Here is a 19,567-nt window from a genome sequence, read left to right as displayed (position 1 = left end):
TCCCATTATGGCAGCAGCCTGTAATTTCCACTGCCACTCAGAATGGGGGTAGGAGCAAACCAAAATCATTGTTAGGCTGATGCCATGATGGCTGTCAGGGATGCCACACCTCTTTAAGAATGATTGGGAACACAATTGTTTATGGCAATTCTTGGAGAGGCATGATGTCACTTCTAGGTTTTCCATCGAAGTGACATCATGTCATCACTATAAACACCCTTTCATCTCCCCACTCCCTGCACACTCCTGCTGATTGCTGGAGACAGCCAAACCATTTCAATCAATGGATTTACTAGTATCCAGTGCCCAGCAGCAGAACCCAGTGCTCCATTGATGCAAATACCTGATTGACAGGGTTGCAGCACAGAATCACAATTCTGGGCAGCAGGACCAGAGTATTATTGCCCGGTTTCTATGTTGCAACTTGCATTTGCCACAATGGGGCACTGTTGCTGGTAACTGATTGGCTGGCACTGAGATTTACTGCTGCCACTTGGCACTAGCACATTCATTGACTGTAGTTCTGCTGTTCCTGGAGAATTGCCACCTCACCCTTACTTTCTACTCTAGGGATTCTCTGATGTGAACTTGGTCTCATTGGATTGGAACTACCACAATGGCACATTGGTTCTGCTGCATGGTCCTGCTACGGAGCTGGCCTTGAAAAAATGCTTCTCCTGACCTTCAATACACAGATTCTCTGGGATGTTCTACTGGGCTTTTATTGCTTTGCTATTTTCCTTACATAGGGAAAACAGCTATCCATCGATAATTTATTATGGTTATGGATCAGCAAAATAAAATGGATATAAACAGAGTGGTTTGTTTGCTTGGATAGCCATGATGAGGTGTCCCATCAAGCAGGATGAGACTAGATTAGATGGGCCAACCCCATCCATTGCAGCGGTAAGGCCAGAAAGGTTCAACCTGTCCCTCACTGCTGCTAGGTCAGTTTGGGTGGCTAGCTGTGGCTATGGGGGTCTGGGCAACATGTCCCATGCTGTACTACACTAAGGTTGGGTGGGCATGTGTCATCCTACAGCACAGCAAAGCTGGACCAAAACTGGATGATACCACATCCCTGAATCTGCCATGGGGATTCGATGCAACTTCTGAAACACTGAACTAGTGTCTTGCCTTTAGAAAATTGCCCGGGTACATTGCACTGCCAGCGCTCATTTCATACCAGTTGTGTGTGTGTGTGTGTGCGCGCACACACAAATGCGTACACACCTTTGGCATTTCAGTATTGTCAATCTAGTATCTTTCAAAGCACTAAATTGATATGACAAAAAAGACGGGAGGGCGGAAAACATAAAGGAAGGGGAAAACAGAGAAGCAGGCGATGATTTTCACTGTTATTAGCTGCATAAATTCATTGACACACTTGCTACTTATGGACAAGTGAAAAGAAAGGGGCAAACCATTGTAACTTGACGGCTCCCAAATGGCAACATATCTATGCAGCTTTAAATATATGTCATTCTATGTCTGCTTGGCTGCAATTTACGCTCAACTGGTTGGTCCCTAGGATCTTTTCAGGCATCTTGAGAGAAATTATGAGCTCAGGGGAACACAATGGCCATAGGCCCCTCTTTGCTTGCTTTCACTCCCTCCCTCTTACTCCTTAGCACAGCCTTTCTCTGAAGAAAGTTATGTGTGGCATGTCAAATTCTTCCTTTCTCAACATTAGTGAAGATTTATTCTCACATACCAGCTGCTATAGAGAAGGTGTTAGAAACTTGTTTGCATTGTGATTCTGTACAGCAAACACCACTTGGGGAGGAGCTGTGGTAGAGCATCTGTTTGGCGTAAAGTCCCAAGTTCAGTACCTGGCATCTCCAATTAAAGGATCAAGTCATAGGTTTTGTGAAAGCCTAAGACTGACTTTGATGGACCATAGGTATGATCAGTGTAAGGCAGCATCATGTGTCTTCACCATAGACTATTTCAATGCCTAGACAAGTCTCCACATCAAAGCCAGTGGCTGCTGTAGAAATGTGACAATGGTGAGGACGCTCTCCCTGATCAATTTGGTGAGCAATTTTCATTTACTAGGGTTGCTGCAAGTAGTTGCCACAATGTAGAATTATTTCTGCTAACCTCCACTGTGGGCAGGTGAGAATTAAGGTTTGTGTACTGGAATTAGATTCATATCACTCTTACCTCATCCATGACTACTTTTAGACAAGATTATCCTTTGCTCATCCTATCTTACCCCAGGTGTACCTAGGGGCAAAATAGACCTCACTTTACACACAAAACAGGGAGGGAATGGAGGACAGAAAGACCAGTCTCTGGCTGCCTTCCTGACTGGCAAGAAAGCCCTTGCCAAATTATCAAGCATCAGGCAGGCCTCCTGGAGAAGAAGATTTGGATTTAGGCCCCCAATTGTCTGTGCTCAACCTACCTTCTCCCATGGTACCACTGGCTGTAGGTAAGGCATTTGGCTATGCCTACAGTTAGGCAACTGGCCAATAGCTAGAACGCCTTAGGCAAGACACAACTCTCATGCACAGTGAGAACCCTCCCAAGGCCACTGAGCTAGCCATCTAATTGTGGGAAATGCCGTGCATATTAATATCAACCCACAAACACTGCTGTGCAGCAAGAAAATGAGCTAAATGTTCCAGCTAGGCAAGATTCCTGTTAGGCACATACTCACTACCACCTTCCATATCCCTCACTGCCCCCACAAAAATGGAAACTGAGACTACAATTATGATACTAAAAAAATGAACAGTTTATATGCCATGTTAGAAGAAATTTCATCTGGATTTCTTTTCCACTCTAGATTAACAAAGGCAGTGTGAAAGCTTTGTTGTTGACTAATTACTTTCAGAATACTGATGCCGAAGATGGTGATCTGAGGTCAGGAGGATTGAGATAGGCAGGGGATCTCACAGGGATTTTAGTTCTATATATCTAATTATCTTGCCTATACTCTCATGGATTCTGAGGCAAAGTTAAAGAGGTCTTTAAGAAAGGACTGCTTACTCTATACTGTTGACTTTGATAGTGGCTTTCTCAACTATCAGATATGCTTCCATGCTGGTCCATTGGCATGGTCAGATGTCACACCCCTCTCCATCTACCCTGGCTGTTAGTGGGGGCTGTTAAATAATGTATTATTTCCGCCATATGGTTTTTGCCCCCCCCTAATTTTATGGTGTTTTAATGAGGGGTTTTAATTGGAGATTGCATGTATTTTGTATGTAACCCGCCATTAGCCAGCTTGTCTGGGAATGGCGGGTAATAAATCCAATAATAATAATAATAATAAAAAGAAGGCTTTCTCAGTAGTGTGCCACCAGGTGGGGACCAGGACAGAGAAAGCTCTGGCCCTGGTTGAGGCCAGGTGGGCTTCTTTAGGGCCAGGGATGATTACTTGGTTGGTAGTGGCAGAGCATGAAGCTCTTTGAGGGGCATAGGCAGGGAGGTGGTCCCTTAAGTACACTGAGCCCTTGACCGTGTATGGCCTTAAAAGTGATTACCAGAACCTTAACCTGATCTGGAATTCAACTGGCAACTACTGTAGTTGGTGGAGAATGGGCTGAATGTGGGTCCTCCATGGTGTTGCTGTGAGGACCCTGGTCACTGCATTTTGGACCAACTGTAGTTTCCGGATCAAAGCCAAAGGCAGGCCTGCATAGAGTCAGGCGAGTTGAGGTTTGGGGAAGGAGGGACCTTAGTGAGATATAATGCCACAGAGTTCCCTCTCCAAAGTTATAATTTCCTCCACGGGAACTGGTCTCTGTGGTCTGGGGATCAGTTTTAACTCTGGGAGAACATCAAATACCTCCTAAAGGTTGACAACTCTAGGACAAGAATCCTTTGCCTGAGTCCCTGAATGTGAGTTAGTTAGTGAGTAAAACTACTCTTGCTGGTCCTTCTGGTCTTGTACAGTTAAAATATCTTAATAGTGAGACTTTCTTCTAGAAACATTTGCAACTGGGCTATATATTCCTTAAGTTTTGAGAATTAGGGGCTAAGTATGCATTTTGTATATATGTATCTCAAAGCAGGGGCTATATGTTTTCTGCTGTAGTGAAACTTTTTTACATGACCCATGAGCAACAGGGATTAGGTGAAATCCCAGGATATAATATGTCCGCGTGTGTGTGTGTGAGAGAGAGAGAGAGAGGGAGAGAGGGAGAGAGAGATCAGTTTGTTACATGGCAGTAATCTCTCATATAAAAACTGAAGACCTGTATGTGAATTAAAACATGTTATTAAATCATAAGATCGAATGAATTGAAAGAACCACAAAGAGACTTCCTGGCTCTGAATTTACACAAAAGAGCTTTCAAAATATGGCAATCTTCTATATAAGACCACCCAGAACTTTAATTTAGTACAGAGTGAACCTTCCCTACTTGTTTAGTAAAGCAGGCTGCCATGAACATACTTTACTGGTCCCTTGGTCTTTCTTCCTCTTTGCCTCCAGGTACAGTTTGCTGCATTAGTTATGATCAGGGCAGGGTAAAAACTGGAATGGCCCAGAACGGGCCGGAACAGGCATTAAACAAACAAGAGTACCACCAAAAACTGGGATGGATTATAGACACTTGGGAACAATATTTTAGAAATGAAAAGGTAGAAAACCCAAACCTTTTTTAACCCTTACCAGGCCAAAAAGCCTCCGGGACACATGGAAGAGGATGGGACAATAGGCATTAAACAAACAAGCTTACCACAAAAAAGTGGGATACATTAGAGACAATCAAGACATCCAGAATGCAGCATCCAGGGTCCTCATAGCAACACCATGGAAGTCCCACATTCAGCCCATTCTCCAACAACTGTGCTGGCTACCAGTCAAATTCTGGATCAGGCTTAAGGTTTTGGTAATTGCCTTCAAGGCCATATGCAGTCTGGGCCAGTGTACCTGAGGGACTGCCTCTCTGCCCGTGCCTCTCAAAGAATTCTGCACTCCACCACCTTCAACTGGCTAGTGACCCCTGGCCCCAAAGAGGTCTGCTTGACCTCAACCAGGACCAGAGCCTTCTCTGTCCTAGCCCCTACCTGGTGGAACAAGCTCCCAGATGAGATCAGGTCCTTCACAGAACTAAAAGTTTCACAAGGCCTGCAAAAGGGAGCTCTTCCACCAGGCATTTAGTTGAGGTCAACCAAAAGTAAATAGCATTTACTGGACCTCGAACCTGTCTCTTTTGAACACATGCAATGGATCTGACCAACCATGGGCCTATTAGATTTTACCATTAGTTTACCATGTGAAAATGTTATCTCCTCTGTTTATTGTTATTATTATTACTGTTACCATCATTCATTATAATCACCAAGTTTGATGTATTATACCTGTTATGTTCTGTGTGAACCATTCTGAGCCTTAGGTGAGGGCGATATACAAATGACTCTATTACTTGCCTGCTGATCTACTTTGGTGGAGAGGGAAGCCTGACTCCCAGAGATTTTGCTGGTTGAGACTAACTGGATTCCCATTGCTGGAGAAAGCTACATTGAACTGGCTGGAAGGAATGTTTGAAACACTAGGGATGTGACTTGGAAACCAAGGAGGTGTCAAACCAAAAAAGTTTGGGAACCACCGCTCTAGATAATGAAAGCCGGAACGACCTGGAACAAGCCAGAATGAACATTAAACAAGAATGCCATAGAAAACAGTGGGATGCGTTACAGATACATGCATTCCAGAGGTATTTTGGCCCAGAACACATTAATAAAGATGTAAGTTACACTTCTTCATTTCTAAAATATTGTCCTCCAGTGTCCGTAATGCTTCTCACTTTTTTTTGTGGTTCTCTTGTTGGTTTAATGTCTGTTCTGAGGTGTTCTGGAGGCATTTTGCCCCAGAATGGGTTAATAAAGATGTGAGAGTTACACTTCTTCATTCTGAAAATATAGTTCTCAAGTAATGCATCCTACTGGTTTTTTTTTATTGTACTCTTGTTTGTTTAATGCCCGTTCCGACCTGCTCTGGGGTGTCCAGAGGCTTTTTGGCCTGGTAAGGGTTAATAAAGTTGCAGGATCTCTACCTTTTCATTTCTAAAATATTGTTCTCAAGTGTCTGCAATGCACCCCACTGTTTTTTTTTTTGTGATACTCTTGTTTGTTTAATGCCTGTTACAGCTTGTTCCAGACTGTTCCAGCTTTTACCCTGTCCCGTTATGATCTTAGAAGTCTTGTACAGCCTGAGAAGTTGTTTATTTGCAACTTCTTCGTGGCAATCAAAGTGAGTTGGAAACTTCCTGTACTCCACTCAAATGTGTGGGTAGAACAAGCTCAATGGATGGTTTATTCTTGTGCAATGTGATCTTTTCTGGTGGTCTGTCAATGAGTAACAAATTTTCCCAAGACTAGAGACCTTCAGCATTTACTTTTCCAGATGGGGATGACGTTGCTGTTATTCTACAGTTAAGAAACTATTTATGAGTTAAAATAAACGAAAGGAATTTTCTGATAAGTTCCTCTTACAACAGGAATCCCTTAAATTTTGAGACTGTTTTTCAATAGTAGCTTTCATGGGTTAAGCAGAGAGTAAGCATCTGCTGCCATAAATACATTTCTGAGCAATATCCTTTAGTAGTACATTCTTTTTGTAGCTTCCCCCACAACATATATTATATTCTTCTCAGGTATTCATATCCAGATGAATAACTGTGGCCAGCCATTCTCAATCATTTTGGGGGCACAGCCCTTTTAGGAGCTCTTCTTAGGTTCCAGGGCTCCTTGTCAAACAATGGTTCAACACAATACAAACAGGTTGAAAATCATTTACTATTGAACATCAAGAAAACATGAAGATTCTGACATATGGGAAAAAACTTTTTAAAAGGCTGTATGAAATTAAAGTTTAGAACATTTGATCAAGAGAAGCATGTTTATTTTTTTCTTGAATACATTAATTCAAGCATTCATGAAGGAACAGATTACACGATTTCCTTTTGTTTCCCTTGATGAAGGTTGAACTTTTAAACAATGATGTCATGTGTAACTGAAAGGGTATTTCATCAGTTCAGTTACCATAAACCCTTTGTCTCCCCTTCTCACATGTTTCAGTCAGTGGCCCCCTTCAAATGTGCCTAGGCTCCCCTAGGGGAACAGATTGCCCCATTGAGAATGGCTGAGCTAGACAGTTGTTTAAGTCTTAGTCCAGAAAGTGGAGCACTGCTCTAGATATCCACACAGTCACCTAACAGCAACTGTGAAGGGAACTCAGGAGACCTGGATGAATTCCATCCATAGAAAGACTGGCCATTTAAATAATTAGGAAATGTCCTGATGGACCATTGTCATAAGGGGCTGCTAGTGGTCAAGCATCAGGGACCACTTGGGTCAGATCTTTCCTTAATCATTGGCATCAGCTCACCAATTGTGTGCTCCTACACTGTTGACACTTTGTGGGATGAAGCAAAGGTTGAATTCAGTGACCCCTGGATTGCTCTGGTGTTGCTCTGCTGGAATTGTTCCAGGGTCATTTTCACTTCCCAATCTGCTCTTGGTCTCAGCTTCCCAAACCACTGCCTTCTTGCTTCTTTTTTGTCCTGGGAGGCAGCAAGTGATGGAGCTCCTCCTACTTGTGAGCTTGGGCTACAAGCTGCCTCCATTCTTATCTTGACTGAGTCCCTAATTCCCAGGGAAGGAAACAACTCACTGGCAGTCTCTGATATATCTGATAAGAACTGGTGCTCAACTCCAAAACCAGTACTACGAAGTGGGGTCCTATGTTTGTGAAACTGGTTCTGTGTAAGATTGCCAACACTGCCTGAGCAATACTATGAGATTCTGGGAGTATTGCATGGGACAGTAGAGTTTGGAGAGGATGTGACATCACTTCCAGATGATGCTCTAGCAGTTTCCCCTAACCTATATGGTAAAAACCATAAAGACCATTTTCCCATGGAAATTCTTAAAGCATCTCTTTGGATGCCATTTTTTCTCCTCAATTTCTCAAAGGCAGGGCATTCCATGCCAAGGGCAGAGGATTATCAGCCACTATGGCACTAATAGCAAGCCTAATTCAATAAAGAAAACATCTAGTTACATGTTATCGTTAATGTCTCCTTGAGTTTTGACTCCCTGTTCTACTTTTCACTATAGCCTTAAATCATGAAACTGCCAGCTCTGATCAACAATCTACTGAACAAAAGAAGCCACTTTCTCCTGCAAAACACTTGCTTCCTAAATGAACCTGAATTATTTGTCCTGCCTTGAACAAGATGCTGTGAGAGCTGACAAAAATATTGTGTTGCACTAATGTTAAGTCAAACAGGATTGTACTACTCTTATTATCATTTGTAGCTAACTGCTCTCAGCTCCCAAGTGGTCCAGGCATCTCTAATTCAGCACTTCTACTAATAATCACTTGTAGATAAAAAGGGTCTCTCCCACAGAAAGTTCTTTGTACTACAAGGGAATATAAAATGTCTTCAGATGTTGGATGTCCATCTACTGCACTGATATACATCTTTGATAATTTCATTTTTTTTGTTTGTGAATAAATCACATTTTTTCAGACCTTTTTCCCCTTTAATGGAGACCAGATGACCATATGCAGCCAGATACAGGTCCTGTTAAACATGGATTGCCCTTGGAGGACTGCAGCACCTGTCTTTTTTGCTACTCAGTGTTCTTTTGCTATTAAAAATTAGTACTGTTTGGTCTCTAATAAATGTCCCTTGCAATAGCTCTTCCACACTTCCCTTGGGAACTATTCCATTTCTAAGGCCACTTTTGAAAATTTGGCCTCATTTGAGTTCTGGAGCATGTAAATTCCCTGTCGTCTCAAGAGCTAAAACATCTGCTGAATTCATAACTGACTTGTTGACTGGCTTCCACAGTATGAGAACAAGAGATTGCCCAGCTGTGTTTTTACTGATATGTTGTTGAAATCAATTGGAGTTGTTTTAAGGGAAAATCTTGTAAACTGTATGCTTGGTTTTGTAGCAGAAAAAAATGGGTCAGGAATGAAGCTACATTTTGCCAAGATATAAAATGGAGGCGGACTGAAGGATTTGAGTCCTGAGAATGCTCTTTTCTCCATGTGTGTTGGGAGAGACTCTTCTGTAGACTTAGTTCTTCGTGGTGGCATTCTCGTAATAATGTTGCTCATGGCAGCTTTTCACCCAGACTGCATTACGTTCCCTACATTTTGCCTGTAAAATGGTTATGGAAGACTTCCAGCAAGCACACAGATCATGATTTCATATCACAGATCAACATTCTGATACTGATCTGAACCATGTTGTTATCAGTGTGTTTGGACACTCTTTTGTGTTGCCTGACAACACTTGTGTTCCAGCCTGGCTCCTACAGCACTGCAAGATGCTTAGCAGCTGTTGAATGGCCCAGTAATATCTGTCATAGACATGTAGTGTTAGGGACAGTTCTACCTGTGGTAATATTATCTTCCAGAACATCTTTCAATGCCATGGACATGAGAGTTGGCAACCCCATGACCTGACAATTTCAGGATTCCATTCTGAGAAGGAACAATAGCTGTTTGGATTCTTTCACCTTTAGCAAAGTACTGTGGGACAGCTAAGAGAGTCCTCCAGTGCCTGCAAATTGAGAAGGGGCGGGAGAGGCTTCTTTGGGCTCACAGCTGCCTTGATTACTGCTGATGTGTGATAAACCATGCAGCCTATGATGTGGAAAGGAAATGGGAAACAAGAGTTATTGGCATGAATAGCAGCAGGCAGCAGTAATTAACCTCATGAATCCAGCGGAAGGGTGACCACATTGGAAGATAGTAAGTAAAATAAATAATATCTGGAACAGCCAATCAGCATGTGCCACTCATCTGCAGTGGCTGACAGTGCAATGTCCCAACTGTGATTTATGACTAGAGCTCCTTCGAGGATGAATTGAGACGTGCCAATGGCATATTCCAGATGTTCCTATGTTGTGTTTTTTTTTTCCTTCAGTAGTCAATTTACCTTGTAATTTGATTAATGATTTGAAATGTATGGTGCCCTCTTCTGTTGAGTTGTTTACTGGCTTGTTGATTAAAGGCGTGCTTTTCCATCCCACAAATTCTGTTACTGGGATTCAACCCCTTCACTCATATTTCTCATTGGCTTTCCCCTGAGCTATTAGGCAGATGACAGAAACTCCAACGGCCAATGTACAGTTAAGAATTTGATTTCTTGTTGCTATTCTGATATGTGAGCCACCTTCAAAAAAAGCTGCTCCTCAGAGCATCACCCCCTCCCCCAGACCTGAACCTTGGCCAGTCTTAGCCATGTGGATTTCATGGTGAACAATTGAGGTACCTAGATGATTTTGCATTAAAATGTTTTTTTTAAACCTTTTTTTCCCCTTTTCAAAAAGGCATGTTTTTTAGGAAGGGTCTCAAACCCCCTAGGGGTGGTAATTGCAGGGCTCCTATGGTTTTGTTAAAGTTTTCTGTAGAGCAGAGCTGATAAGTTATCTTTGTTCTGTTCTGTGCACAGGTGATATATAGGAGATGAGCCAACATCCCTGTTCATTGGTTGGCTTCATCCATATGTGATGGGCATGAAGACATTGGTAGCACACTGTTCTATGATGGGATGGTCCAACTGGAGATACTAAGGTGCAGTTGCTAGGGTCCCTTTGAACTAGTCTTTTTACCATTTCTCTCTGTGTTGAGAAATTGTAGGCTACTGACTGGTCATGTTGGTGCCATACCATCATCCAGGGCTTAGGACTGACCTATTTATCTTGGTTGACATAACAAATAAAAGAACCCAAGCCCAGATCTGTTCAGTATAATATATGACCTATCAATCAATATCCATAAAAAGTTCAGTCACTCAGTTATCATTGTTAATGATCCTGATCCCAAGGCACCACTGGTTGTGATGGGTTCAGTGGGTTCAAAATCTTGTCCATTTTTTCTAGTTAAATAAACAAGAACATCAGTCTATCTAATGGCTGTGTGGGGGAAATTCCTGTGTAGCTATTTCTTCCTGATAATTAGTATGCTACTCAGATCTACGGTGTAGGTGCTGAAGAATGGACACATAATTTTCTGGGTTTCTGTATGGTGATTTTATGTTGCTTCTTTTGTTGTTGCTGCTAGTCTACATTTTGTAATTCAAGCAGGTAGCGGATCTAAACCTCTACCATTAAAGCCAGTATAAAACCAATAGTTAATGGCACAATTCATGTGTATTAGATAAAACAGATAAAAATGACACAACAAGAAAGGAAGTGGGATTCATACTCCTTAAATATATCAGTTCGGTCATAATCAATTCTATCTGATTCTGTTCAAACAGAGACCGCAGGCAAATTGGTATACTGACGAAACCACCATGTCCCACAGACTATTACAGCAGTAATCAGTTAATGAATGATTTGATGGTTAACATTCATTTCTCACAACTGGAATATCTAAGTGAGATAATCTAATCATACTGTACTATTGGCCATTAGTAAGTTGTTAATTAACAATCAAACAAGTACTAATTACTCTTGGAAAAACTCAATTAAATATGCTTCTGACTAAACTTGATTCATATAATTTGTAACACTACAACTAGAAGTGTTGTAGAGTTGATAATGTTGATAAATATTAAGTTCTTTCAAATGAGTAGTTTCTAAACACTCCATAGAATACAAATATTTAAACAAATGCATTAGAATAGTCTTTTTAGAAGCCATCACCTAGAAATACGTGAGTACTACCTTGCCCCACAGGTGTGCTTATCTACCTATACATCTTTTTATTCTCCAGGGGGCAATATCTCTACAACTACCATGTGAATTAAATTAGCAGAGAGAACCTGACTGATCCCAACCTCAGCCAATGAGTTTCAAAGCTGAACCCAAGCCTCCCCAGTTGTAGTTTGATGTTAAAACAATGCAACATTGCTGGTAGTAGTAGACCCCAACACACAATTTGGAAATCACTGCTTTCCTGGTCACTCCAGGCTGAACCTCAAAATTACTACAGACAACACTTTTTAATATTTTCACAAAAATTCTCCATTTATCACGCTATACTGTCGTCATATTTTATGACAATGTTCTCCCCCCCATCTTATCTGTTGTGTCCTTTCTCCCTACACACACCTTCTTGGGGCTGCCTTTAATTAACCTTCCTCCATTCCACTTAGTATCACATCCTGCCATTTCTTCCTCATTGCTGTTCCAAGACTGGCCTTTCCCTCCTTGAAAGTGTTGGTCCACAGTCTATCCATATCTTGTCAGCAACTTCCTCCTGTCCTATTCTCATGCTATGCTGTTGTTTTATAATGTCACAACATGTTATTTTACTGTATTCTTAACATTGTCCTATAGTCGTGTCGTTTTTTATATTAATACCAAACTTTTACACCTTCAATCTGAGAATCTTCTGACAATTTTCAATTTGAGATTCTGCCAATCTACTATGTCTCCCCACCTCCATTTTTGCATCAGATTCTGTCTTTAAGTCCAGTTTTTAGGGATAGTCCTTCATGAATCACGAGTGCCTTTTTTATTGCCCCATCTTTCCATTTTGCTACTGTCAAGTGTCCTTGATATTTAGCAGAAGGCTCTATGTCTCAGGGGTGGAATACGTGATTTGCATACAAAATGATGCCGTCTTCAATCTAGAGATGCCAGTATCCAGGTGGAACCTTGGGATCCCCTGGTTTTACAGCTCATCTCCAGGCAACAGAGAACAGTCCCCAGGAGACAATGGCTGCTTTGGAGGCTGAACTCCATAGCATTCTACTCCACTGGTCCCTCCCTGGCTCAAGTTCCACCCACCCCTGGCTCCACCCTCATGTCAGGATCAGTCCCCTGATCACTGCCATATTTTGAGATTGACCAGAGAGACTCCATCTTTTGTAGAATGTGTGTTTGTAGAACCTTTGTAACCCTTTTTATGACCCTGAGCTATTTCACACTGCAATGTGTATTCTCTCCTGCTGTGACACTTAGTTGCAAATGTTGCTCTGTACTTTTGTTATCTACACAGAAGGGCACCAATTCTTCCAAGGACGCCGGAGCCAAAGACGGTCTGGCAGGAAGCCCAGGATGGCACCTGGAAGTGGGGGGTAATTCCCCCCTGGGAAAGTGGGGACATTTCGGCGGGAGAAATGCATTGATAACTGCTTGCTGTCTATGTATCGATTAGATTCGCCTTCAGATATTAGAGTGTTCAGAACTACTTCCAATAAAGCTTTCTATTAATACAGAAGCCTAGTTGTGAGTCTGTTTGCCTTTGACACCCCATAGTCTCCAGGTATTTCCCAACCCAGAGCTGGCAACCCTACTTTAATCCTTGACATATACACCTGAAGGATTTCAGATGGTAGGAAAGACCACTCCCTTCCTGGGGCTACTGCTAGTTAGATTATACTGAGCTAGACAGGTCAAAGGTTTGATTCATACCAGACAGTGTCATATATTCAACATTTTAGCTGATGCTCAATACACACTTAGTACTAAATATCAACAGTCTACTAAAATGTGCGATGTCCTTTTAAAATATTAATTTTTACAGTATTCATTTATACATTCTCATTGGATCTCAGCAGGACACTTAGTTGTAATCTTGCATAAAGTTGCAGCCTAAGCCTATCTCCTTTGAGAAATCCCCCCCAAAATACTATGAGGTTTTCTCTGTAGCATGTGATTATGTGTATTGTGATTAGCTTTTTCAGTTACAAAGGGCTTGCAAATGTCATGAGGCATGTGGTAGGGCCAAGTAACATTGAGTTTGGCCCCCTAAGAGCTTCTTCCCCTGGAATGGGAAAAGGCTCATAGATACTGCTGTAATAATTAAATTGAATAGCCCTTTAATTGTTTTTAACTGTTGAACATTTTTTCAGTATTTTACATTTCATATATTGTTGTAAACAGCCCTAAGCCAGCTACCTGGGAAAGGTAGTCATATAAATTCAAACATAAATACTAATAATGGGCAAATATTCGATGCACTAATCTCTCCCCCCCCTTAAACAACCATCCTTTTCCTGTGGTTTATTTAAAAGAAATGCATTTAATGAAAGTATTATGCTACAGACCTAAGGATATGAGTCAGGCTCAGACACCCTTGAGTTAACTTCACATGTCATATAGATTGCCTGATACAAGGCAGGCATATTTGGAGATGGCAAACAAATAGCACCTCCATTTCACAGACATCTCCTAATTATAAAAGAGAAATTATTTCCCATTTTCTTTGCCAGCAAATGTATGTTACTCTCGTGCACCATAATTTCAACCTAAGTACTGAATCAAAGTTTGCTGAATGTGAAATACCTGGTATGCGAAATATTAAACTATAATTACAAAAGAAAGAGAATTTCTGGAATATTAGAATGGGTAGGTTAGGTACATCACACATGGTTGTTTTTCACATATATTTGGGCTGCCAGATGCTGGACACCTTGGATAACAAACAGAACAAAACTATAAAAGAACAGGGGATCCCAACAAAGGAAAATAGCACTGTTTAGTTTTACATTTGTTTTTGAAATGATCAAAACATTACCTTAAGAAGAAGCAGTGTTCACATTTTAGAGGCATAGATTCTATGAGATTCAGAAAAGCAGGGCTTTGATCTTGTATTAGCTCTGCCTCTCTAGTGAAATCATGGACAAGTCACTTTTTCATACTGAAGAGTATAGTCATTTCTTTCCATATCGAAAGGGTATCACAGTTGAAAGTTAATAGGACAACAGTGAATTGTACCCCCTTTGTGTTTTCCTACAAATCTGTTTGTAATCTACAGGTATAAAAGAAAGTCAACAAGACCAAATGGAAATTTGGGACCTCAGGAATACAATGTCACCTACATCTTCAGTGGAAAATGTACACATGCCATGCACACGGAAGTGCCTCCTACTTCCATTTATGGATCCATCAATAAATGGCCCTATTCCTGAGTCTCTGACCTTGAACAGCCCACAGAGTTTGATAAATGAAGAAGAGCTGCTGTTTTTTTTATACCCTGCTTTCCACTACCCAAAGGAGTCCCAAATCATCTTACAGACACCCTTCCTCTCTCCACAACTGACATCCTGTGAGGTAGGTGGGGCTGAGAGAGCTTTGTGCATAGCCTAAGGCCACCCAGCTGGCTTCATGTGCTCAAAAGCAGTTTACAATCACCTACCCTTCCTCTCCCCACAACATAGATATAGATGTGATATAGATGTCCAAGGTTGCCCAGCTGTCTGCATGCGGAGTGGAGAACCAATTCTTGTTCTTCAGATTAATTGCAGTAAACTCATAAATAATATTTTTAGGGCAATAGTTTACACATATTAGGAATCACTCTCTCTGAAACAATATGTCCACTTTGGGCAAATTATGTCCAGTTTATGAGGGAAATTATATGTTCTGCTTTTCTCTATTTAGCTGTTGCTTTGGTATTGTCATGCTGCAAGACAGAAGTCAGTTTCAAGATGTCCTTTTGCCCATTGAAAGCTGTTTTTGCTCAGATTCTTATGACCAAATGGAACTGGCATGGGCTCTTGTCATCAGGCACTAAGCCATCTTGACAGATGGGCATGAGTGTGAGCAGGCAAGAAACCATGTTGGAACATTTAATTTGTTAGTAAAGGGCAGAATTCCTGGACTGGATGTTAAAAGTAGGTCTATAAATTAAGGGAAATGTCACAGAGATCCTCTTCAGCTGTGGCATGAATTGTGAAAATAATAACAGGGCTTCTGTATTTCACACGAGCCACACTCTTTTTACTCCGTTTGCGACATTTCGCCAAACATTCCCCCACAGCATACTGACACTGATTCTGTGAAGTATATCTATAAAAAAGGTGAAGATCCTGCTGTTTTTTTTTAATTTGAAAAAAAAATGCATCATTGTATATTGATTTGTTTTTTCTATAATCTGTACAGAGCAAAAAACAATCTAAGAGACTTTCACAGGGATAGGCCCAATTTGAATATGATGCAACAGGTAAATGCCAAATTTGCTTTCTGAAGGGCCTTGCCAGTGATTCTCGTACAGGTATCGGAATGCCTGGGTAAAAAGGGGGATGCTGGGATAAAAAGGAGGGCCACCAAAAGAAAAAATAGAAATCTGGGAGAAACTTTTAAAACAAACTTTGTTTTTCTTTTAGAATGTTGAACTCAATGCTTTTTAATACAAGATTTTAAAATGCTATTTCAAGACTATTCACTTTGGAAGGAACCACGGCACAGTGCCACTCAGCATGCAAAAGGCCCCAGGTTCAGTCTGCTCACCATGCAAAGGATTCCATGTTGAATCCCTGGCATCTTCAGTTAATAGGATGAATTAGTAGGCAAAGTAAAAGACCGCAGCCTGTGATCTAGGAGATCCAGTCATGGTAGACAATACTGACCATGAAGGACCAAGGATCTGACTCATTATAAGACATCTCCAGTTAAAAGTATCAGATGGTAAGTGATGTGAGAGACTTCCACGTGTGAGCAGGGAGAGCTGTGGTTAGTATTAGACAATACTGACCTTGAGAGACCAATGGCTTGATTCATGTGTTCCTTCCTTCCTACTGTACTAAAATGGGAACAAAATACACATCTGTAACTCTTACTGAAAGGGCAAGAGTAGGGCTGAGTGCTTCGTCATCTGAAGTGGCTGTTCGCACCTGAAGCAGCCACCGCCATGGTGTGTGGGGGGGAGGTGCGGGCACCAGTGCACTGGACAGTGCACACACACAGGCACAGAGCTCTGTGCCTCTGTGTGTGTGCCCGCCAGCATGCCAGCGCCTGTGCCTCCCTCCCCATGCCACGGCACTGGCTACTTTGGATGCGAATGGCTGCTTCAGACACCAAAGCGCCCAAGTCCTGGTAAGTGGGTGCTGGGAGGAGCTGGGAATCATTGCCTACCCAACCAATCAGGGAGACTGTCCCATCCCTGATTGGCTGGCCATCCAATGACTGGCCAATCAGGAGGGATGTCCCACCCCAGCCGCATCCCTCTCCAACTTCTTCCATATGGAAGAAGTGCCAGCCACTGGTATGGTAGGCGGGTGTCTTGAGTTGGGAGGGAATGGAGATGGCCAGGGATTGCAGCTGGGGTTGGTGACAGTGGGGGGAGGAGGGAGGGAGCCCCCACCAGTGTTCCTGCCACCCCAAACAGCTCCAGTGGTGGCCTTGCAAGGCTTTGGCAGGGCTGCCTGGGGCAGCATGGGGAGGAGTAGCATGCTCCCCAGTGTTTCTCCCACCTAAAAAGGCCTGCCAAGGCCTCTGTGGGTCTTCTGGGGGCAGTGAGGAGGAGCAGTGATCCCAGTGATCTCCCCACCCCAAAAAGGCCCACTGAAGACTCTGCAGGCCTTTTTCATGTGGCAGGGGGGAGTGGACTGCCCCCCCAGCGCTTCCTTCCCCCACCTTGAAAAGGCCTGCTGAGGCCTCCACTGGCCTTTTATGGGCTGGCTGGCTTGTCTGGGATGGAGGAGGGGGTCCTAGCATCTGTTGTATTGTTAGATACCGTATGCTTTGTTGCTAATACCAGTATAAAGCATGTGCCTGTGGATGTGCACAATTTTCACACTTTGTTGGTTATAATATGATGGGATCTACATAATTAGAAAATTCTTAATTTAAACCAAATAGTAAATTATGTCAGTTTTCTAAGTTTTCTGAAGTTTTCTATGATTCTATGATACACTATTTGGTTTTTTTCCCCTGCAATGTATATGGGAACTTAGCAGTGAACCTAGTGTTAAAAGGAAGGTTCATTTCCATGCCATTTCCAGCTAAGAAACCAAATCTAGAGTATTTGAGAAGAAGAGGGTCAAAATGCATCAATGGAAATGACCCTTGGCTCAACCCCTATTGACTTTGGCAAAAATATAGCCTGAAGCATTATCTTTCAGATAAAAAATAAGTGATTGTCCTACAAGAAGAACTGTCTACATTGACTTAGTAAATATGTGGTAATTCTGTGACCGTTATGTAACTTTTGAGACTTCACCAATGATGTAATTTCACTGGAACTTGTTTGGAGGGCAATTGCATAACCCATAACACAATTCTTCACAAAGTGCATAAAAGTGTCCGCTTATGCATAATTCATACGATTAATGCTAGTTCTGGTTCCTTTACTAATATTTAATGCTGCTGAGTGATGTCATGCATCCTTTTACCAAATGAGGGAGAAAGAAAAATCAAAGATGACTATGAATATGTTTTATAGAATAAAGAGACATTTAACCATCAGGAATTATTTTTAAAAAGTTGCAAAAAAAACCAAGTCTAAACCCTGTACACAGAATCACATGGGGAAGTATCTAAACGATCTGTGGCAGGAGTCACACTGCAGCATATAGAGACTTACTGTATAGTTATTTTAATCATCATTTACTTACTGTATTTGTGTTATCTAATATGCCTTGAGCAATTCATTTTGCCAACAGCACACTAAATTGCTGCACAGGCTCTCCCCTTTATTAGTGGCAATTATGAAATCCAATTTTAGTTGTACTTACTACATTTCCTCTACTGCCTACAGGGCATCCCTATGGGAGGGATATGAGTTAGTGCTCCTGGTCTTAATCTTTACATCTTTTAACCCCCCTCCCCCATTCCTTTATATTTTCAGTGAAATGAACATTCCCCTATTTACTTCAACTACTTCTCTACGTCCTTGTTTTCTTTAGGGTATTTTCTTAGGAGGATAAAACTGTATGGGAGAGTCAGTGCCTCAGATGACAAAATACGTCATTCTGATATGTGGAAAACTATCTCTGGTGTCCTTTCATAAAACGTATACAAGTTGCCCAGGAAACAAGATCTTGCTTTCTGGATATGATCTCTTTGTTTTTTTTGGCTCCAGTTTGTCAACAGGGATAGCCATGACTGACAACTAAGCAGTAACCCAGGGGCTGGCAGAACTGCCACTTTCTGCTCCATGGTTTATTCTGTATTTTAGAAGAGTTAGTAGTAGAAGAGTTGTTGTTTTTTAAACCCCACTTTTCACTCCTGAAGGAGTCTCAAAGTGACTTACAATCACCTTCCCTTCCTCTTCCCAGAGCAGGCACCCTATGAGGTAGGTGGGGCTGAGAGAGCTTGGGGGGACTGCTCTGTGAGAACAGCTCTAACAGGATTGTGACTAGCCTAAGGTCATCCAGCTGCTTGCTTGTGGAGGAGTGGGGACCTCTAGATTAGGGGCTGCTGATCTTTAACCACCATACCAAGCAAATTCTTCTCTTTTCAGCCTCCTAGGTTAGGCTTGACTAACCCATTATGCACGGGGGTTTTAGCGCACATTCGGGGTGGAATGGCGGCGACTAAAATCACCGATAACGCACGGAGCCGGCTGCAACCGGCCGCAGCTTCGGTGCATGCCACCGAAAAAGCCGCGTCAGTGAAACGCGGAAGAAAGCGCAGCTTCCGGGTGACCGGGGCGCAACCAGAAGCGGCGCCCGGATCACCGCGTGCATAATCGGTTACTCTGGGTTTTGCCGCCGTCGCACCCCGCCCCGTACATAACCGGTATGCGTCGCGTCTTCCCCCTCCGCGTTTTCCATGTGACCTGAAATCGCCGTTTCGGCGGCCGTGCATAATGGGCCTATGAGAGACATGGAAGTTTAAAGATCAAGATCAAATCCAAACCATATTCATTCTAGAAAAAAAATGCTACAAATGGAATGATATTTGACAT

At 42.2% G+C, this 19,567-nt stretch overlaps 1 long non-coding RNA gene across 3 annotated transcripts in view; it reads left to right on the top strand.

Annotated features, from left to right (window-relative positions):
- Nucleotides 1-836, top strand: part of LOC143843663 (uncharacterized) — a 93,870-nt gene extending 93,034 nt beyond the window's left edge. For all 3 annotated transcript variants that reach the window (XR_013233636.1, XR_013233637.1, XR_013233635.1), the window contains one exon: nt 571-836. This is a non-coding gene — a long non-coding RNA (uncharacterized LOC143843663). The remainder of the gene's footprint in view (nt 1-570) is intronic.
- Nucleotides 837-19,567: the final 18,731 nt, after the last annotated feature.

Source organism: Paroedura picta, chromosome 8, assembly GCF_049243985.1.
Source record: "Paroedura picta isolate Pp20150507F chromosome 8, Ppicta_v3.0, whole genome shotgun sequence".
Classification (NCBI taxonomy): Eukaryota; Metazoa; Chordata; class Lepidosauria; order Squamata; family Gekkonidae; genus Paroedura; species Paroedura picta.
The sequence above is the reverse complement of the archived record's forward strand: the minus strand, read 5'-3'. Positions and strand labels throughout refer to the sequence as shown.